Raw genomic sequence first — 23,229 nt, 5'->3', positions numbered from 1 at the left:
TTTCTCGTAGCAAATTCCATGCTTTAATGATGCAGTGTGTGGAAGTACTTCCTCTTTTCTACCCTGAGTCTCCCACCATTCAGTTTAGCTGGATTTCCCCCATTGTTTGTTAGCAGGGAGAAACAAAACAGCCCAGATTGGTTTGTTCACAGTAAAGCATTAACTACGGTTTATAGCAGTGGTGTCCAAACTGTTTTCAAAGAGGGCCAGATTGGATGATGTGAAGGGCCAAGAGGGCCAACCAAAGTTGTTGAGCTTTTGGGGGGGATTGAAGTTGTTGAGATCTTTTTAGGATTTTACCAGGAAATAAACTGCCACAGGCGCTGGATTAAACCGACCGGCAGACCGGATTAGGCCCCCGAAATGGACTTTGGACATGCCTGGTTTATAGTCATGTGGGAATTAGGCCACTGTCAAAATAAACTCCTTGCTGCCTTTAGAAGTGTACAATGCAACTGTGCTTGTGTTTAGACTGCCAGGTGTCCTGCAAGGTTGAATTTAGGATAGTTTTTATGATTCAGGGATGTTGGTTGGCAAATGTAGGGAAACCACTTGATCTGTCAGAATAACAAAGGCACCTTTGAAGAGTAAGGGCCCCTACAGACATCCCTTTTTATTGTGCATTCATAACGACTTGTTCTCATCATGATGGTATTGGTTTGATTAGACATGATCCCCATTTTGAATACTGTTTTGTGTCTGCAGAAGTTTCAGGGCAGATGTACTTTGTATCCAATCACTTCATGTCCTGTAACTTCCTGCTGAAATCCTGTAACTTTTCAAACTGCAAATGTTCCAGGGTTTTTGTTGTTTGTTTCTGCCCTGGTTTCTCTCGTGCTGTACTGCAAAAGGGCCCTTCTGGGTGGCAGTAATGCTATGACACTGGGGGGGAAGCACTGCTGAACAACTAAAAGCATAATGAAAATCCATTATAAATCCATTGCTAATGCATAATTATTGCATCAGTGACATTTTGGAGAATAAGCCCTCCCCCAAAAAATTCTAGAGGGACCCTAACAGATTTATTTAGGCAGTACTTTTTGTAGACTTGAGTCCTCTTCTAGCATCTGCTGAAGTGGACTCTAGTCTGTGAAATCTTATGCCATAAGAAATTTGTTGGTGCCCCAAGGCTCTCTTGTTGCTGCAACAGGCTCCTATGACTATCCCTTTCACAGATGGATGTGTGTTCACTGCTAGGAAAGTATTTAATGACAGGTGGCAACACTCAGGCTACTTCCAGTGGCTATAGTAGTGAGTGAGTGTGAGAAGAGGGGCTGCAGAGTCATATTCAGAGTAGTACTCATTGAAATTAATGGACATGACAAGCTTAGGCTCATTATTTTTAATTGATCTACTTTGAGTAGGACTTAGTTGTTTACAACCCTAGTTACTGATTTATAAGTGTTTTTTTTAAACAGCGTATACGATTAAAAGGGGGTGGGGAAGGTCTGATATGTGGTGTTTGCCTTTCTCAGTAGATAGTTGAGGAAAACCACACATGCCGAATAAAAAAAAAATGCAGCAGAGTGCAGGTTTTTGCCATGTGCACACGCCTTTTCTAGATAAATGTCTTCCTGTGACTTTAAGAATGTCTGCAAAATGAGTCAGCTCAGCTACAGGAGGCGTCAGACAGGCCAGGCAGACTGAGGGAGATGGGTGGGGGAGGGTGATGGCGAGGGAGGAGGTGGAGGGAGTGCGCTCAGAGGACAGAACAGCCACAGTCTGGGCTCTCAGCCTCCTGGCTAGACTGTAGAAACTTCTAATGGAGCTCCTGAGCTCAGCTCTCCACCCTCCCCTTCCTGAAGCTTGGCTGGAGGGGAGGGGGGGAACCTGGCTGGCTTTTTTGTCATGCTCTTCCACTGCACAGTGACCTTGCCTGCAAATAGCACACAGGAATTCAGAAGGGGCGTCTTACACGTGGAGATTGGTACAGGCAGAAAATGAGTGTACACATGAATGAATGAATGAATAAATATATAAATAAATCAAGAGTAGGGTTGCAACCCAGTTTTTCGTTTTGTGCTGAAAAACATGGCTTGGTGTGCTGTTTTAATATAAATCAGAGAGAGCTGATTCTGTGCTCCCCCCCCCTTCATTTTATATGATTGCTTCTGTTGCAGTCTCCAAACATTTTCATCAAGGTAGCAGGCAAGTGGGTATATTTTTTTTAGGAAGGTGCCCCTTTTGGGGGTGGGGGTGAACTATGTGGATAAACAAGGAAGAAATTATCCAGTTACTCTGAACTGTGTCTGTATCAATGTGACATAAGGAAATTAGCGATCACTCGGTGTGTAAAGTGTTCACATAAAGCAGAATTTAGACATTGAGTATTAAAAGGTGGACAAGTTGAAATTGTACATAGTGTGAAATGAGGAAATTAGAGATTTTAAAATGTTTTTTTCATAAACACTTAAGCAAAATTTTTAGTCTTGAAATATATGCATAGGGGACAAGTAGATATGGTTTTACGTTTTCTGCTTTAAAATATTTTAAATTTTCCCCTCCCTGGACAAGTTTTAAAAAATAATGATTTGACCTATTGCATTGCAGGATTTCCTAACTTTTTAATTTAATTTAATTTTTAAAGAGTACTTCACTCTTGAGTTCAGGGTTACATTGGAGTTCCATTTCTGAAATCTTTTCACCCCTTTAAAATAACCTTTTCACAATAAACACTGTCCAGACATTATGCCCAAACAGGAAATATCATCTAGTGTTGGGGCATTGTGGCTGTATGTACCAGCCCAGACTTCTCAGATGTTGACCTTCTCATTCTCAGCAAGGAGACTGAAAGGGGATTATCATCATTCACTTGAATGCGAGTAGAAGCCTCTTTGCAATTGGTAACCCTGATAAAACAGGTCTCTTCATACCACAGAGGCGTCTTCACATATTCAAATGAACACAAACCTTCCCTGCTCAACACATGATGATGTTATTATTTGATCACCTTTTATACATCTCAGAATGATTTACAAAGGTATTAAAAACATCCAAAAATAGCTTTAAAAACAACTGAATATATATTTTTAAAAACAATACAAAGTGAACACCCAAGACAAAGACCCTTTCATCCAGCTGGAAAACTTGTACAAACAAAAAAGTCTTCAGTTGTTTGCAGAAGTGCAGATAAGTGGGTGCCTGTCATGCTGTTGCACCAAACGGGGCAACCACACTGAAGACCGTGCTCTAAATTACTGCGGAGTGAGCTTCTGATACTTTTGGACTTGAAAGAGAAACTCCCGCATAACACAATGACCTTCTGGGTATATAAGGGATAAGGTGGTCTCTCAGGTAACCTGGTCCTGAGTTGTATAGGGCTTTATTTGTTAGTACCAAAACCTTGAACTTGGCCCCAACATAGGTTGATATTTCCTTTTTCAGGCGTAACACCTGAACACACTTCTGTCAGATGACTTAAATAGCTACGGGGAGGGAGTAAACGTCGGTGTTATTGACTGTTCATCTCCTGCTTTCTTGCTGATTTTACAAACAAATTGGCTTCTTGTTACTGAATCCTGAAGTTAACCTTTAGCCAGTATACATTTAAAGGACAGATTCACAGAAGCAGGTTGTTCCACCTGCTTTCTTTCACTACCCTTTATTGTGTAATCTGTGACTGTGCCAGATGCTTCTTCAGACGTATATTAGAAATGTGTAATGTGTAAGAAAGGGAAAATTGATTATGCAGAAGTGGCTTTAATTAAAACTTGTTTTTCACGTCTGCTCTCCTTTGTTTATGTCTGTGTGGCAAGGCAACGCCACTCCCTGTAGTGGGAACTTCTTGGAGAAGTTCAGCTGCTGGTGCAATCAAAGGTAATTTTGTTTGTGCAAGATATTTATCTCTGAAGCAATGGCCAAGAATAGGGGTTAAGGAGAGGACAGGAGGCAGAAAGCACAGTGCCTCCACCTGACTATCAATCCTTATAACTTTTTAATGGCTTCCTAATGGAGTCCCATACCATTCTGTCTTGAGGTTTCCTGAAGTACATTGGTTACTACAGTTCTACAGTGACTTAAGGAATGAATGACAGCAAGCACTGATCCAAATAGTTGATGCATCAATTTGAGCATTTACCATCTAGTAGCTGCCTAATTCAGCATCCCCTCACTTGTTTCTGCATGTGTTTTAGTTGGGCATCAAAGCATATTCTACCCAAAGTGCAATTCTTCTGGGGGAGACTGGGACAATGTCCCAATTTGGGGATAGTGGTTTAGGTAATTAGAACTGTTCCCACATTACATTGGTAAAAGAAGTAACCCAACTCTATGAGTTATTGAGTGGCGTTCATACATCTTGTTGTTGGAAGCTAATGAGATGCGATCTTGCAAGAATTTACCCTTGGCTACTAGGGGACTCTTGAGAGTGGCTAGGCTTTTGCAACACATGCCAAGTTGTTCAAGGCAACTGCTTATGATGGATTTAAAAATAATAATTGTAATTGATAGTGACAAAAATTACTGTTTCCAGGATAGCCCCAGTGTGAGATGTTAGCCACTCCAGGTCTACACTGACTGGGCAGTGGCTCTCCAGGAGTCCTTCCAGCTGTACCTGAGGTTCTAGAGAATGAACATGACCTTATTTGCATGCAGACTCTGCCACTGAATTATGGATTTCCTACCTACACTAGAGTTGTTTCAGTGAGGAATGTGCCAGTTTTCAAGGAAGGCGGCACAGTTTTAGCTTTCAGGTGCAGGCTGTGACAACATAACCAAATTTTGTTGGTTTGGGCAATTCATGACACCCTTGAGTTGATAATTGAGGTTTCATTTTGTTTTGGGCAAAGCCGTAAATAAATACTAGGCAAACAACAGTTGGGAATGTCACCACCTAAAACATTCGGGACAAACATTTCTGCTCTTTCTCTGGGTTCTCCAGACTGCTTGGTAAATGCCAACCAGCAATATAGGAAGCTGCCTTATGTAGAGTCATGCCACTGGTCTATCTAGCTCTATATTGTCTACACTAGGAGCAGCTCTCCAGGGTTTCAGACTCAGAGGATATTCCCAGCACCACTCGGAGATGCCAGGGATTGAACCTAGGACCTTCTGCATGCAAAGTGGGTGCTCTAACCACAGAGCTACGACCCTTCCCTTAAGACATAGGAAGCTGCCTTATACTGAATCTGTCTAGCTCAGTATTGTCTGCATGCCAAGGTTCCATGAAGGGGTCTCTCCTGGCCCTACCTGGAGATGACAGGGATTGAACTTGGGACCTTCTGCATGTGAAGCATGCTCTATTGCTGAGCTATGGCACTTTTCCACCTGGGTAATGTTGTTTCAGCCTCACCAGGGAAATTTGAGAGGGCTTAGGACCTGTAATTTTGTGTGTGTGTGCAACAGATTCTCTTCTTGGTTACCTCTTTTTGTTTCTCTTTAAATGCCCATTACCAAAATAACTTTTACAATGAATTTTTTGTCTTTTCTTCTAACCCCAATGGGTCATAGTGACTTTAAAACTGCTAGAAGTATATCCTAGTCAGTTCCGTCTAGACTATTTCATTATCTAATCTGATAATCACAACAAGGTGGAATGTCTGTGGAACTTTGTATCTCATTTTTAAAGTTTCATAATCATCACTTCAAGATCACTGTCAAAGTACACCACCTATCTATATCCCTCATTGCAGCTACTTTGTGAGGTGGGTTCTTGTGCCCATTTTACATATGAGAAACTGAGCTTTACTTTAATGGTAATCTAAGACCACAGGCATGACTTTCAGGTGTGACTTTTACACCCCCAATGTACAACCTCTTACCTTTAACTTGCTCACTTATTAATTACTGAAACTAAGCTATATTAGTAATCCAGATAATTTTGTAATGGTATAGAAATGCAAAAGGAATGCCACATGTCAGAATGAATGCCACATGTATATTTGGAAAAAGTAATCCTGGATGGTTAATTCCAGTCAAAGGCGACTATGGGGTGCGGCGCTCATCTCGCTTCAGGCCGAGGGAGCCGGCATTTGTCCACAGAGAGCTTTCTGGGTCATGTGGCCTGCATGACTAAACTGCTTCTGGTGCAACAGAACACCATGACAGAAGCCAGAGCACACGGAAACACTGTTTACCTTCCTGCCACAGCGGTACCTATTTATCTACTTGAATTAGTGTGCTTTCGAACTGCTAGGTTGTCAGAAACTGGGACAGAGCAATGGGAGCTCACCACTGTCATGCAGATTCGAACCGCCCACCTTCTGAATGTGGCTATACCAAGTTCAGTGAAATCTGTGTTTATTTCCTAAGGTCCCTAGTGGTGCTGTCTATAACACCACAGGTTCTTTTTGAGATTTTAACACCAGCCCAAGCTAGGATGGGTCTAGCAGGGTGCAATAATCTATTCTTTTAAACCCACACACCCATGAATTTAGTGTAGGGCAGGGTGGAAAGAGGCAAGAGAGAGTACCAACACAGGTTAAAGATCTTGGCACGTGTGGAATGCAGGGGTTATCTGACCCCCTGCACAACCTCTGTGCAAATGAACTCTTAGACTAACCTTGGAGAATTTATGAACCGATATCTGTGAATAGCGGTATCTGAAAAGCAATTTTGTCTTGATAAATGAGGGGCGGGTGCACAACCAGGTCTGGGTGGAATCGCTCAGTGATGACAAAGCCTGGAAAGATTTATTTAGGCAAGTTGCAGTAATGATTTACTATGATAATGGTCATCTACACATTCAGAATACCTTCTCTTATGCATGCGGAGGAATTTGGGTGTACAGTAGACGATTCCTTCCCTCACTACAATTTAATTCAGAAATATTTGCCTTTGTGGGGGCGGGGAGAAGGGAAGGTCTCCCACCTTGTCAGCTTGCTTTTCAACTCCCTGTATGTACATATCCACCAGAAGGAAGGAAAATGGTAAAGGGAATAAATTATTAGATCTGTGGAAAACTGTACCAGTTTCAAATGAAAAATGGCACATCGTTCACTTTAGGAACAGCCAAACATCCTCTACTTGAATTTGGGCCATTTAAAAAGTGTTTTGGGAAGAGGGAGTGGAAGAAGCAGAGAGGCTTGATGATTATATGCAGATTTCTTTTCTGAGCCTAGTTTTATTTTAGAAAGTTTTCAAGTGTTATCAAAGTTGATTAAGAAATGTGCCTTGTTTTCCTTAAAAATAGGCCATCTAATCTATATACCTACCTATCAGGCTGTCTTGCCAGCCAGCCATCAGCATCTCTTTTTGAGTAACAAGCTATCATCTTCCACAGTTGTAACCTTTTTGACAATACCATTTCCTTGAGAGGGCATCTAAAAGAAGCCGTACTGAGTACTCATTTACAAAAAGTTACATTGAACCAAGTCTCCTTGAGTGACATAATGAATATGAATACTGGGAGTAGGAAGCGTGCAAACAGTCATGTTTCGCAGAATCCTTGCTCAGTTCAAATGGAAAGATGGCAGAACCTGAGGGCTGTGTATGTATAGATCAAGCTAACTAACATGGGAATCGACCTTATACCAGGTTAGATATATGGATGTTAAACAGCTTAGGGGACAGAGTGGTACACTGTAGCGCTTCACAGCATAACTTCCATGAGACTCTCATGGTCCTATTTTCTGGAACCAACTCTTCAAGTAAGAGGGGAACCACCAAAGTATTGTTCCTCTAACTCCCAACTCACAGAGACATGCTAGTAAGGTACAGTTACTCCTCAAAGGGCCATACCTCTGTGGTATAGTTCACAGAGTAAAGGGGCATTAGAAAAGTTCTGGTGGGAAAATCTGTCCCTTTTCAATTCATGGTAGGGAGTTTTTTTTATTCTGTTTTGCTGAAAACAATCTTGCCTCCTCCAGTTTTCGTGCCACCCAGTTCAGAAAAATCCAGCATAAAAGGAAAGAAGATTCCTTAAACTGCAGTTCATGACCTTCCTTTTCTGTTTTTAGCTAACTACGGGTGCTTTTCATTGCTGAAAAGTATACAGTGGTACCTCGGGTTAAGAACTTAATTTGTTCTGGAGGTCCGTTCTTAACCTGAAACTGTTCTTAACCTGAGGTACCACTTTAGCTAATGGGGCCTCCCGCTGCCGCCGGAGCACGATTTCTGTTATCATCCTGAAGCAAAGTTCTTAACCCGAGGTACTATTTCTGTGTTAGCGGAGTCTGTAACCTGAAGCATCTGTAACCCGAGGTACCACTGTATGGAGAAAGCAAAAGTTGCCTCTATGCTTGCAGTTGTGTTTGGCCCTGTTGTGGGATGGACCACCCCAGGACTCATCCAACTATAGAATGTATCTGAGCACTGATCCAGATACTCATATCGTGGAACAACATCTGATTTGGTGTAAAGCTGCCCATCTAGCCTAGTATGGTCTATTCTGACAGGCAGCAGCTCTCAGGGATCTCAGTGAGAGAAGGATCTTTCTGATCGCTTCTGCAGGTGCTAGGGATTGAACCTGAGATGCAGAGCAGGGGCACTTCTCGCTGAGCTATGCAGAGTGCTAATTGTGTCAGTTAATTGTATGCTTGGATGATTGTGGATTTTTTGAGCATGTAGCTCAGGGAAGGAAAAAAGAAAAGCCTTGTAACTCAGTCACAGGCAGGGATTTTGCTTTTTTCCTACCTTTTCTTGATCACATCAACCCCGGCTTCTCAGAATCTGGGCATTAGAACCCTGATGAGAGTGAAAGAAGAATATTCTAAGCCTCAGACAAGCAGTGGCACGTACCATCTGCCCAGAGGGACCTATCCTTTGCTTCCCTTCCCATCTGCTGTCTCCGAAAAGCACTAATGGTTCTCAGACTTCAGTGAACAAAGAAGGGAATAATATCTTGGCAGCCCTGACCTTGTTTTTCTTAGCGTGCTTTTCTCTCTCCCCCCAACACTGAGTTAGAGCGTTGGAAAATCGGGAAGACCAGAATAACTTAACCTGTCTTTCGTGTTCTGATAGTTTCAGAGTTGGACTCCAAACCAGGGTTCAGATCTCCCACTCAGCCAAGAAGCCTAACCTATTTTGCAGCACAATTGTGAGGATAAATTAGAGGGTAGCAGGGAAGAGCTCCTTGGAAGAATGTAATGCGATGCATCATAAATGTAACAAATAAAAGAGAAATAGTGCAAAACCACAGGGGTCGTTGCAGAATGACACTGAACACTATAACTGGGCATTTGAGAGTAGTGCTAATATCTGGGTGGTTATGGAAGTGATCTCTGGCCAGGTGCCATGGCATGGTTATGGGTCTTCACCTCAGCTGCAGCTTCTCTTGCCCTCTCCCCGCCCGTTTCCACATGTTTCTCTGTGCCTTGTATTTTGTATATTTTGCTCTCTTTGCGAAAGGCTTTTGGAAGCAAAGGAGTACAACTTTCACAGAAAGGAAGGTGGTGCAGGGAGTGGGGGACCAAGCAAGGATAAATCCATATGGTTTTTGGTCAGTCATGATGGAATGCTTCTGTGTTAATCGTAGCTCTTTTGGTTTTCTGTCAATGTAGATCTCCTCCCCACTCCCCATCCCCCAGCACTTTGGGGAGGTTGGGGGGGGGGTTGTGCCTCTACCTTAATTGTCTCTTGATGAGAAAACCAAGTGGCTCAGCACCTCCAGGCTTTTTGCCACATTCTAGATCCTTCTCTGTACTTTTTCTTCCTCTCCCCCCCTTCCCTCTTCAGTGTTTGTGGAGCTGGAGACTGGCAAAGGTTTGCTGTTTTGTCGGTTTCTATGGAGCAGAGAAAACATAAGTCAGCCAGGCCTAGAAGATTTTTTTTTTTAATGAAGGCAGAAAAAGGGGGGTGGAGAAATATGATCCCACTGTACTCTACAGCCCAAATGTGGATTCCTTCTTCTTCAATTGACGGGAAAAGCATTTCCCTGTCTTTTCTCTCTCCCACACCCTTGCAGATAGAGTTGCCCAGTCCAGATGCTGAAAGTAATTTAGAAGGTGTGTGTGTGTGGTTTTTAAAAAAAAATAACTCAAAGGAGAAATTCCACAAGAGGTAGCTTCCTTCTCCATAGCACCACTGTGATGGTGGGTAGGGACACACACAGCTGGTGAAACTGTAAGTTTTCTTTCTGTGTATCTCCTACAACAGAGGAGCCTGGACAGGGTCTGGTTGGTGAACTATAGTTGCAGACCCTGGAGAGGTAGCACCATGCATAATCTAAAAGGGAAAGGTTTCTTTTCTTCTTTTTAAATGTATTTTTATTAAAGAATTATTGGTTTACAAAAGTATGTGTAATGTCTTTTTTTTCAAGTTACATTTTCTACAGATCAGTTTCATTTGTTGAGACATTAGTGTTACATTAGGAAGAAAAGGGGGAAATAGGGAGGGATGGTGATGGGGTCAGGTGGCGACGTTTCTATTTTGCTTAATGTATGTGTGGGGTATTGTGTCAGAGTGGCTTGTGCAGGTTCTCTTTGCTATTCGCTTGTATTCCTTTGGTGGTGAGAGAGGTTGGGTTTGGCCTAGGGTGTGGTTGTTCGTTTGTGATTGGCTGTGGTGAAAAAGGGAAAGGTTTCTTGCAAGAATCTTGAGATTACAAACTTTCCCCTTTTCTCCTTCCATCTCACTCTTTTAGGATAGACAATCTCAGCTTGAAAAAACGATATCTTGCTGCAGCTGTTAAAACTTCTTATCTTCAAAATGTGTCTATTCAATTCTTTGCAAGTTCTGTTGGTTTGTAGAATTTGCCATCCCCCCTCCCTCTTGTGCCTTTGGGCAGTTATCCAACAGGAGTTCAGCTCTCCACGCCCTTGTTTTGCTCACAACTCCAAACTTGAAGCTATTCCAGTGAAAGCCAGGATTTTATTCCTGAAACGTTTCAGAACCTTTGTAAAAAGAGTCTAACAGAACTGGAACTAAACCCTAAACCAGATATGTTGCCAGATATTAGGCTTCATTATAATTCCAAAATGTTGGCTGAAGTGCTCACTTCCTCTGGTTCCCCCTCCCCCCTTTAAATTGAGCCTACAGCTTGTGACCCTGTTATGGCTTTCTTGGGCAGAAACTAGGGAAAATTCTGTGGTTAAGGCCATTTTATGTTTTTTCCTTGCTCTAGTGAAACTGGAAATGGATTAAAAAGAAAGAGAGAAAGAGGAAGAGAGAAAAGCAAAACTTTTCTGTAGGAATGTAGTGAGATTTGCACAGCAGTCTTTTCACTTGTTTCTTCTTACGAGGGATTTCCCTCATTTTTAAATTCACTTCCCATGGAAAAATCATTAATCCATGTTCCACAAGGTAGAGGTGGGGGTGGGAAGTGGCGCTTTCCCCATCTGCCTCTTGGTTCTCTCCCCAGGCCACACTATTCATTAGCCCTATTTCATACCCACTTTAAGAGTTTCTACATGGCCAAAATGTGCCCCTGAACTCTGTTAATGCCTCTTTAGTCTGAGGGCTACATTCCTACTGGGACACCCTTCTTAGGGCCACATACCATTAGTGGAAGAAGCTGTATACAAAAGTGGGCAGAGCAATGGATGTAAAATTTATCCGTTATATTGTAGGCCAGTTTCTACTCACACTCACACATCCCTCTTTATCCTCCACACAGACATGCAAGAGGCATTATCAGAGTTCAAGGATACATTCTACCAAGGCAAAAAACACTTGGTGTAGGAGCAGGGCTTATGATGGGTGTGACCTGGGGAAAGTTCTGAGAGCCAGACAGAGAGGCTTTAAAACAGTGAAGTGATAATCTTGGGCATCCAAGATAACAAGGCCATGATTAAGATGTTTGTAAGAACATAAGATCATAAGAAGGCCCATCTAGCCCAGAATCCTGTTTTCATAGTCGCCAACCAGATGCCCAAGTCAGAAAGCAGGACCTGAACACAAGAACACTCTCCCCACATCCACCGTGGGTATTAGTCATTAATAGCTTTCTTTTCCATTAATTTGTCGAATGCACTTTTAAAGCCAAGCAAGTTGGTGGCCATCACTATACCTTCCACAGTTTAACTATGTGCTGTGTAAAGCCGTCTTCCCTTTTGTATGCCCTGAATCTTCCAACATCCGGCTTCATTGGATGACCCTGAAGTCTAGTGTTATTGGAGGGAGGGACTTCTCTTTGCCCACTTCCTCCAAACCATGCATAATTTTATACACCTCTATCATGTTTCCTCTTAGTCACCTTTTCTCTGAACTAAAAAGCTTCAAATGTTGTATCTTTTCCACATCGCTCCATTCCCCTTGATGGTTTTCGCTTCTCTTTTCTGAACAGTGGTCCTCTATTGATGCAGTAGACTCTGTTTGAAGAACAGTTTTCTTCCCTAGCCAGATGTTCTGGTTGTACAAAAGAAAGCACAGGTGCAGTATGACTATTGTGGCAACTTTTAAAAAGTCCGTGATCTAAATCCTACCTAAGGAACGTTCAATAATAATATGCTCTTTAGAAAAAGAATAAGTCACCAGAAGTCTGTAATAAATTATTTCCTTTTAATTGTTCTCCAAGTCCAGCATGAAGGAATGCCATTCTATTCTGGCAAGAATATTTTCACCTGCTGCCCCTGAAGTCAGACCACAGTGGGTACATTCAAATTCTATACACAGGGCAAAAGTCAGAGCTGATATGTCTTTTGAAAGTTAAATGTCCAATTTTTGTAAGGGCACAAGGGCAGCTCCTCACTGAGCTGTTCACTTTCACCTGCACTGTTCTGTCCCAGAGTAGAAAATACCAACAACATAGATGTAAAAATCCTTTGAAAAGAAAATCCCATGGGCCTCATAAAATGAAGGCATCTCTTCTCATTGCCTGAAGCAATCCAAATATATTTGCTTCTTCAGCTTGCATTTAGCATGTAGTGTCCTTCAAAGTGTCTTTCTTTGTTTTCAGAGAAAAACCAATAATGCATGTATCTTGTACATCAGGGGCAAGGAACCCCATTCAGCCCAAGGGCTGCATTCTATGGTGGGGAACCTGGGGGCGGGGGCAATATGTCAGTGGTGGGTGGGGCCAGAGTCGAAGGGGCCAGAGCACCAGATGTGACTTTTGCCTTTGTATATTAGGTTATATTCCCAGCACAAAAGTCATTTAAAAATGTGAGCATATACCCCAACTAGGCAAAGCACTGCATGTTGGATGTGGACTGGGACAGGCAAGGGTTGTGGCCTGAACAGAATTCCAGGGGCCAGATAGAAGGCCTGGGGGCTGATTCTGTTCTGTCATAGCAATCAAATCTAGCCTGTTTCATACTTATTTGACTAATTTCACGGTCTAAGTGTGCTATCTTAAGGTATTGTAAATGCTGTTTCATGGGAACATTTAGGAAATCTCTCTGCCCTCTCAAGTCTTCTTCAGTGTGTTTGTTTGTTTGTTTGTTTGTTTGTTTGAGACCTGAACTTCCTATTGCTGTACATTTCAGATGCAGCATGCAAAGTTGCACCGTTTCAAATACGTTGCTACATATAAGACAAGGACCATGAGTGCTGGAGTGGTAGAAGTGCTAACACATGCCCTTTAGAGGCAGCTGAAATAATAGTAACAGCAGCAATGAATTATTATTAATAGTTGTGAATTTTATTTCATTTATGAATTACTTTCTGTGAAGCATCTCAAAGTGATTTCACAGTACAGTACAGTACAGTACAGTACATTACAGTAAATAAACAAACAAACAATTACATATTCAAAAACCATTTCAACCCTTGACACCTTTTGAGATTTGCTACAGTGATCATGAAATTTGAACACAGATGGAAGTTTTGGTTAGCATTAAGTCTATGAATTTCAAATCATTGTGTGAAATGTTCTGTTTCCCCACAAAATGGCTGTATGCTCAGAATTTCTTTTGAAGAAATCCTCACCTGTTCATCGTATAAAGGCAAATACTTTTATAGCACATTAGAGACTAATTTTGTGTGTGTGTGTGTTGAATGGCAGAATGTTTCTAGATGCATTAAGGGTTACCTTTGGTAGACAGGTATACATACAGATGGATTTAGAGGTGGGGGTGTAAATAATGACATCAGGTGGAAATAAAATGCAGAAAAAAGAGTTGCGATCTGGATTCAATTAAAGTTTGAATGCATGCAAAATGAGCCCAATGGTCATTCACAGTAATTACCTCTTATGGGACAAGAAACTATTGTCATAGTTCAAGTCCAGATGAATAGAATCAAACTTAATTATCAGTCCTAATTAACCTATTTCATGGGGGAGTTTCCCTTGGGGATTATAAATTGTATGACATCTTCAGAAGATAACCACATGGTCAGGATAAGTGGCAGTTTTTTGCTAGTGTGGTTTTCTACCCACAAGTGACTATCTGGCCTGTGATGGTCATGAATAGAGTCAAATGAATGGACTGGCGAGTTTTTCACATCCAGCTTTTAACAGGGAATGTATATCTAGGGGCTTGAAAGACTGCTTGACCAATGTAGATAAACCATTTTATATAGTGAGAAATTACCCAGGAATAGAAAATTTCAGATGTGGGAACCATGGACTGACTCCTTCAATAGGTACGTAGGGAAAAGTGGGGTGGAATTTGGGGCTGGTGGGCGTTGCAAGGCAATGTATCTTCTGGACCATTTCCACCCTAAAAAGTATTCTCAGCTCCCTTTAGTAAACAGTGGCCTCAGTTGGCAGTTAAACAGTACAAGAGTTTATTTTTATTTCTTGGAATTCAGTAGACCTGAAATGGCTGTTAAATGTTAACTTTCAAAAGACACACACATCAGCATTCTCAGCCACAGTGAAAGTGAAGGTGGGGACAAAGTAGGCTGGAGAATTAGAGGAGTTGTAGATTTTTGTTTTGTTTCAGATGCTTCCAGAACATACTTGCTGTTCCAGCCACCTGTTTCTAAATAAATTATGCACCTTGTGAAGGGTGTGTTTGTGCCTTTTTGTGATAGAGTCCACCCTTGTGGTAGCTCCTTTTCTTTGTCAGATAGTGATCCCCTGTCACTACTTTCCTAAACCTCTTCTTGAAAACCTGCTCAGTGGTCTTTCGTGGAGACATTTAATAGAATATATAGACAGGGTGGCTAATCTGCAACTTAGAGACAGTGATTTCTACTGGATTTGGGGGGCTTTTCACTGCCCAGTAACTGTTGAGCAAAGGGGGAGGGGTAATGTGAAGAAATTATAGCACTTCTTAGAGAGAAGAGGTGGAAATCTCCCCCTCTCATCATTGGGGCATGCTGGCTAAGGCTGGTATGAGTTGGAGTGCCCAAAAAAAAAAGGGGGGGCATGTTTACTACCTCTGCAAATTCAGTTTATTGACACACAGCAGCACTTTCCCCCTCTAAGACAGAGACCTTGTGCTCCATTTTGTAAGTCATTTGAAAATATTCACACATATGTAAGCAAGCAAGGATAATTTGTTACATTGCCCTTGTAAAGGTTATGGTAAAGCCTAATGAGTTAGCTTACTGGTTTTTCTTAACCTAAAATATGCCCATGTTGAAAGTGCTGCGTCTGACACTGAAAGGTCTTATTATTGTCTTTGGGGACATATTGCCTTTCTAGGAACTTTATGGAGCAAGGACTCTCTCCTTTATTTTTATTTTATTTTTAATTGCTATTACTCAAGGCTTACACTCCAACCCACTGGATATAATAGGAGGAATCCGGTTGGTGTCAAGCTGGAATCCACAAAGCCACGCTCTTGAGTTCTTAGAAGCAGGGTTCCAATGAAATCTTTACATGTTTGGTATCACATTTTTAAAAGTGGTGGGTATCTAGTGCTTTTTGGCCAAAAATAGCATAACTACTTTGCTAGTACATTGTCCAAGTGAATGTTAATATGCACATGATTTTCTTTCTTTCTTTTAAATCAAACAGCAATATTAATGTGGACGTGTCTGTGTGGTCTCCTGATTATGCATGCTTCCTGGGATAATGCTAGCTTTGATGTTTTTGCATGTGCTTTTTGAGCCTCCAAGGAACTTGCATCACCCAGAGACCTAAAATTAGGATGAAAGTCTGTGGATGTAACCTTTGGAGTGATTTATATACACACATGTGGCCAGTGGTCCTAAGCGTTTGCCACAAAGCCAAGTGGCAGGTATAGTACTTGTAGTCTAGATACAGCAGTTTAATTACCATAAACCTCCAAATAAATTAAGTTGCTTCAAGGAAAGAACATAGTGAGCCAGTTTGGATGATCAGATCTCAGTTTGATAAATATGCACTGTGATTAGAAACCTCTAATAGGGTTGTATCCGATTCTTGTCCTGTACAGAGCAGACCCATTGAAATTAATGGATGTGACTAACTTAGGTCAATGGGTCTAGTCTTGAGCAAAACTTAGTTAGATGCAACCTATAATTCTCCCATTTCATCCAGCCTGGGAAACTATAGTTACCAGCTTTGTCACAAGCCAGGATCATAGAATCATAGAGTTGGAAGGGACCAGAAGGGTCATTAATCCAACCCCCTGTAATGCAGGAATCTTTGGCCCAACATGAGACCACCTTCAAATAACTTAAACCACCATCAGATAAGTTAACTGTATCTTGGCTTGCACCTAAGCTGATAACCATGTTTTTTTCCAGAAATGGGTGTGGGGTTTTTTAAACTTCCTGGTTTGTTTACTTTTGTGCCGTGAAGTGGTTGCATGTACTAGCGAAAGGCTTGTGCTTTTTGGGGAGGGTACAGGGAAAGCACTGTCATTGCTAGTGATTCAGAAAGGGGCAAACACAACTGGTTTTCCACGACCACGATGAAAGCCAATTAGTACAAGCATGAGCTGGACTAATCTCAGAAACAAACTCTTCCCACTTTGAAGAACACGCAGAAACTGCTTTATCAGCTGTGCATAACTGCTCCACCGTCTCTCCAGAATGGCTTCCCAGAAATTTGTGTATTAAGTGGCAAGTAGTAGCTTCTTTGATCTCCTGGACCAAGGGCATGGGGGGACTGTGGCCCTCCAGATGCCCTTGGACTCCAGCTCCCACCAGCACCTGCCAGGTTTGCTCCAAAGAAGAAGCAAGGCTCTTAGCAGCAACTGTCCCCTGGTCCATTTTAAACGCTGTTGTGCAGATAAAGGAAGGACGACTTCTAAGTACAGCATGGGAGCCACTATTCCAAAATACCAAGTGAGCACATTCTCTTCTGAGACATGACTCAATAACTGAGATAAACAAAAGGAGGGAAAGGGTGAGGGAGGGCAGGAGTTAGACAGTAAGTCGGCGCGGTTACAAAGGTCATAGTTGTGCAACCTTGAAGGTACTAAATATATGCTGTATTTAGAAATAAATAACATCAGCTGTTTCGTGCCTAATGATACAGTCTTTGCTTCAGAGGCATGATTTAAAGGAGGATGGGGTGAGGTTTTAAAGGAGTATGGAGTTAGTTCAGGGTGCTTTGCTTTGTGTGCTTTATAGTACTGGAAGTCGGAGAACAGGAGCCAAGGCAATTTGCCCATGCCCAGTAATTAAATATGGCACAAATAAATAAAAGGAAGAAAGGGGAGAGAAAAGAGGCCCCTGGGTCACCCCCTTTTACCAGTTAAAAAGAGCGATATATTATCTTTTTGGCTTCAAGGACAAAAACTGTGGTTCAGGTTAGACTAGAGAACTGTGGACACAACTGGTCATGTATTTGCAGCCAGTTCAATCACCAGGCAGGGGTGTAAGCATTGCTAATTGCTTTGCATCAGGGCAACTGCAGAAAGAAGGAGAGAGTTGCTGCAACCGTACCCTCAGAATAGTTTACACGTTTCAGTAGTTCTGAGGAGCTATCAGATCCAGTCACCTCTCTTGTCTTTCAGACATACCCTCTGCCCCCCAAATCACCCTCAGGGCTACAGGAACAGAGCCAAGCAGAAGCTTCAATGCTGTCCTAGCTATATGGGAGGTTACTTGGGAGGCTCATGTAAGAACTTGCCTAGATCAGGGTCTGGCTGAGGGCCAGGAAGGGTTGGAGTTCAGCTCTCCTATATAAGCTCTGTCCGAGCCGCCTGAACTGCTGAAGTAATAATTTGTAATTTGCAAGCCTTCGGCTTCCGAATTTAGCCTTTCTGGACTGAGGGAAACAAATGGGGGTGAACTGATTTGACGGGCTAGCTCAGTTGGCAGAACATGAGACTTACTAATCTCAAAGTTGTGGGTTTGAGCCCCATGTTGGGCAAAAGATTCCCACATTGTAAAGGGTTGAACTAGATGACCTTCACGGTTCCGTCCAACTATATAGTTCTCTGATTCTGTATGCTCTTCAAAGAATGTAAATTTGAAAAAGCTGCAGTTGTATTTCAGAGCTCTGCAAGGCTGTTGATACCAATCAGAAATGTGTGGATCAGTTCTGCTGTGCTGTCAAAATCTCAACATTTTGCACCAATCTGTGTGAATGCCCCTGTGTTTAACGATTCTCCTTTGTTTTTCTTGATGCTGAAAGCTGGATTTATCATCTGGCTTTGGTCTCAAGGCTGTTTCTCCACTGATCCTGTCTGTACCCCCTCCTCCAACTCTTTTTGGAACAATCAACAATTTAGTCTAAAATCATGCTGGATGTTTGGGCTGCAAAGCTTAGTTTATTTTGTCCCTCTTTTTCAAGGACTTAAGATGTTGCTGCAGGCAGCAGTTAGTCTAGAGAAAGCGGGCTAATGGCTAGACCGTGATGTTTGTACTTTATAAAATATTGTTTTCGAAGCTTGTTCCCTTGGCTCTGACGCCAGCCAGCCCTGTGAACTTGAGCAGTGATGTTTGATCAAGCTGACTCATTGCTATCAACCTCTGTTTCCTTGTATGTAAAACAGGATTAATAGAAAGATGTATTGGTTTCCAGATGTTACAAAGAGCTAAGTACCATTGCTCAAATATTTTATGTGTTAAATCCTTGCAGTTGTGGGAGAGCATTCTGATAGGTTGCTTTTTTTATTTATTGGAATACCATGTGCAAAAGGGACAAGAGAGACAGCCAGCTTTATAAGTGTCAGCTTCCCCTGTTTTGACACTGGATTTCATGGAGGTACTTTTGATGTATTCTTCTTAGCCATAATGATTTTTGTTTTGTCTAACAGATTCATCTTTAGCTCACTGCTTTAATTTCCAAGGGCTTTCAAGCCCTCACCTTGAAAAGGCTATTGGTGAAACAGAAATGTCTGAAGGAAGGAGTGACTTCAAATATTTTTTGGAGAGGAGCATAGTGGATATTTTGCTAGTAGCAGCAAAGGCAGATTTCTCCCCTTCTGCCACTTCACAAACATTACATTTGTCATAGCAATAATGACAAGTATTCTAAGGTGTGGGTTCTCTGTTGCATTTACGTTTTGTAGTGCTTTGTGGCAAAGTGTGGGGGCTGTTACTGTCAAGAAACAGTACTTTGCCAATAGACAAAACTAAAGAGCAATGTTTAAGTAATAACAAGCAAGTTTGCAGAAAAGCTAGCCCATTATATGGAGAGCAAGGAAGGTTTTAAACTGTTGCCTAGAGAAGCAAAGGGTCTAGTGGGCTTTCTTAATACATATCACAGCACATTCCTTGGAAGGCCTTGGGATTATAGACTGGATGCTTTCCAAAAACTTAAAAGAAATTTAAAAAAATCCTTTCCCTCATGTAAAGAATGTGTGTTTTGAAAGTAGAGGAACTGAGTCAAAGTTTGCTTCTCTGCACAATTACTAGCATGGGAGATGTGTGCGGCATTCTGAATTTATAAATAAGATTTAAGTGGTTCTTAGGGAATTGTCCTCCCCTCCCAAAAAAAACCCCGTTAGAACATTTGGCATATTTAGCTGAATAAATGGATAAACTAAATGGAAAATACAGCTTTTAAATACTTCTGTAGGTGCAAACCCTTTGTGGCTTACAAAATAAATGTTTGTCTTTTTTGCAAATATCAGTCCAAAGCTACTTATTTTGGAAAAATAGTGGCACTCTCCATTTTGCCTGTTTAATGAATAGTTTATAAAATTTACCGTATTTTTTGCACCATAACACTCACTTTTTTCCACCTAGAAAGTAAGGGGAAATGTCTGTGCGTGTTATGGAGGGAATGCCTACGGGTGGCATGCCTACGGATTTTCCTCCTCTAAAAACTACGTGCGTGTTATGGTCGGGTGCGTGTTATAGAGCGAAAAATACGGTACATTCCTTTAGAAATGGGGTATGCTTCTCATTACTATTTACTAATTACTCTTGTGTTCTTGACTGACTGTTCATGCTATAGATGCAAAACCACTTGCGTGTTCACCTTAAGAACGTAACATGCAATGTGGAAAATAGACTGCCCTTGAGATCTTGTTGGACTTCACTTCCTATCAGCCATAGCCAGGGATGATGGCAGCAACATCTGGAAGGCCACAGCCTCCCCCCCCCCGCCCTGGTATTTATACCATTTATATTCTGTACCATTAAACATGATCATATTTGCAGACTGCTGGCAAAAATGTAGTAAAAGCAGTATACTGTACAAAAGAATCAAACTAGCTAAACTAGTAACAAACCTCTAGAAGCCTCAAAGCTGCTTTGAAAGTGGGGGGGGGGACTCTCAACAAAGATCTCAAAATATTTTTTAAAGCCTAGGGAAATGTTTTAGCTGGACATAGTCAGACCATTGCCACATCTACGTCAATATTGTCTACGTTGCTTGGCAGCAGCTTACCAAAATTCACATGGGTGATCTAATGGTAACTTTGAGCAGGTTCAATCCATGGCATCTCCTTGTTGGGCAAGGAGATGCTCCTTGTCTGAAACCTTGAGGAGCCACTGCCAATCAGTGGAGCCAATACTGAGCTAGATGGTGCAATGATCTGATGTGTAGGATAGCTTCCTATATTCTTAACTACTACCACGGTGGGGAGTCAACATGGAACCCACCAGATCTGTGGACTACTATGAAACTCTCCTGGCATGGCTGATGCACTGGAATGATGTGGAGTTGCAGACCACAGCATCTGTAGGGCACCACATTGACTACCCCTGCTCTAAGGCAAAACAGCTGTATTATATATTGCAGATGGCAGGCAAGGGACGCTGACTTACTGTAGGGGGGGGGGGCTTCCCTAGTGACCTAGAGAATTCATGACAAAATCAAATTTAAAACCAGGGAATTTGTCATAACTCAGTCTCTTGATAGATGTGCTGCACTATACTAAGAATATCCACATAGTACTGAATTAAATGGGGCTCACTTGAAAATTAAGTAGTGTTGCAGTCTTGTCCTCTTTGTATTAGTCTAATCCTCCTTTAAAACAACTTTGTGTAAAACTTGGACTTGTTTAAACTTTTTCTTTCATTCCAAGCTATGTTTCATTTCGTAATGCTCTCTAATTCCTCTGAACTTCATTCTGTGTTTCTCCCTATTTTATTTTCCTCTTTCTGAGCTGTCTCCTTCACACCTTATATTCACTTTATTCCTTCTTCCCCACCCACTTTTCTTCTTCCTCCTACTGCTTTTACTCTGGTTCTTATGCAGCATATTTCATTGTGATTGAGCTGTAATGTATAATTCATCAAGCTGCGTTGAACCATGAAGCTATTGTATGAAAGGGAGATGGAGACAAGTTGAGCAAATGAAAGGCTTAATTCTAGTGTGGAGACTTGGCCTGCCCAGGCACAACTAATGCCAGCCTTCATTTCTGAAGAGCATGTCATTAAGCATGGGAATGGGTGGCCATTAGGAGTGCAGTGTCCCACCAAAAGCAACCCCCTTTTCTGTCCTTAATCTCAGTGACTGACAATAACAATGTCCATTGTAAAGTGGCATAGCTCTTCTGAGCAATGGCATCGTTCTAATGCAGGTTGTTGGCATCTGTCTGTCTTCAGAGACAATGGAGTGCACCACCAGGGTTGAAGTCACAGGTGAGAGCTGAGTGCAGGATGGAGATTGTGGGTTTGCCAGGGGCATATGGTAGAAACATAGGAAGCTGCCTTACACCCACGCAGTGTTAGAAACTGAGATATGAAAGCTAGGAGCTAAATGGCACCTTAAACCTAGGTTATGGGCGCAACAACAGAATTTCTAGGTGTGCTTTTTAAATAGCAAGAATACAAAGCTATGAATGGACTGCTGCTAAAGTATTAAGTTCATTTTTCACATGGTCTAGTCCTTTCCCTCCCCACCCCCCTAATATTCTTAAGAGGGTCTTTTTTCCAGTCTTCAGAGTGTAGCTGGAAGTGGGGAGGCAGAAAAAAGTTCTCATTTCCTTCCATTCTGCAGTTTTAATCTGAAATCTTAGGCTCAATACTGCACTCAGAGCTCAGAAACTACTCACACTAATGAAATTCCCTGTTGCAAAATGCACCCAGAACCGTGGGAGTTTCAAACACTGCACCCAAGTCAGACCAGTGGTCCATCTAGCTCACTATTGTCTGCTGTGACTGATAGCAGCTCTCCAGGGCTTCAGACAGGAAGTCTCTCCCAGGAAGTCTCTCCTTCCTGGAGACACTGTGGATTGCACCTGGGACATTCTGCATACAAATCAGATGCTCTGCCACTGAGCTACAGTCTGTCTCTCCACCACCAGTCCCAACAATGCAGCTTGGGTCACTGAATCACATGAGCTGCTTGATCATTTTGATTGCCCCTTTCTGAACCCTTTTCAGCTCTACAATATTGTTTTTGAGGTGCAGTGACAAGAATGTATACACGTTATTCCAAGCACGGTTGGATCATGCAACTCCCATCATCAGCAAACTTTCTAGGCAGGGGGGCCAGTTCGCTGTCCCTCAGACCTTGTGGGGGGCCGGAATATTTTTTTTGGCGGGGGGAATGAATTCCTATGCCCCACAAATAACCCAGAGATGCATTTTAAATAAAAGGACATATTCTACTCATGTAAAAACACACTGATTCCTGAACCGTCCGTGGGCAGGATTTAGAAGGCGATTGGGCCAGATCCGGCTCCCGGGCCTTAGTTTGCCTACCCATGTCCTTGACCATAGGCAGGGCTGCCTGGGGCTGATAAGAGGTGGAAGTTACAACTTCAGGAGCCCAGGTTCACCACACCTTCTCTTAAGGAAGACACAATTTGTTGACTTCTTGAATATTCACATAAGTTTCAGAAATGCAAAAACCAGTACTAATGAAGGAGTTTGTAAATACAGTCTCACGCCCACACCAATTCCTTTTTCAATAAACAAAGCATTTATTTTAATTTAATTAACTCAGATTCCTAGAAAATATAAGTTCCAAGTATAGCAACCACAACTTCCTGTAGTATCATATGTTTGGGAGGGGGAAGGTAATTGTTGAAGCATCACCCCTGCTGCCCTGCAACATTTCCTCTTAATTCAGGATGGAGAAGTTTACTTTCTCATGTATTGATCTGTTGCAATGATAGGCACAGAGCCACAGACCCATTACTCACTCATTGCACACTCCACCCCCAAAACCTGACAAGTCATGCT

At 42.1% G+C, this 23,229-nt stretch overlaps 1 protein-coding gene across 4 annotated transcripts in view; it reads left to right on the top strand.

Moving 5' to 3' along the window:
- SKI (SKI proto-oncogene) overlaps positions 1-23,229 on the top strand; it is a 148,665-nt gene that overhangs the window by 71,905 nt on the left and 53,531 nt on the right. The gene's annotated exons all lie outside the window — the stretch shown is intronic.

This window comes from Podarcis bocagei (genome assembly GCF_964188305.1).
Source record: "Podarcis bocagei genome assembly, chromosome: 7".
NCBI classification, from domain to species: Eukaryota; Metazoa; Chordata; class Lepidosauria; order Squamata; family Lacertidae; genus Podarcis; species Podarcis bocagei.
This window is presented reverse-complemented; position numbering and strand designations above follow the sequence as displayed.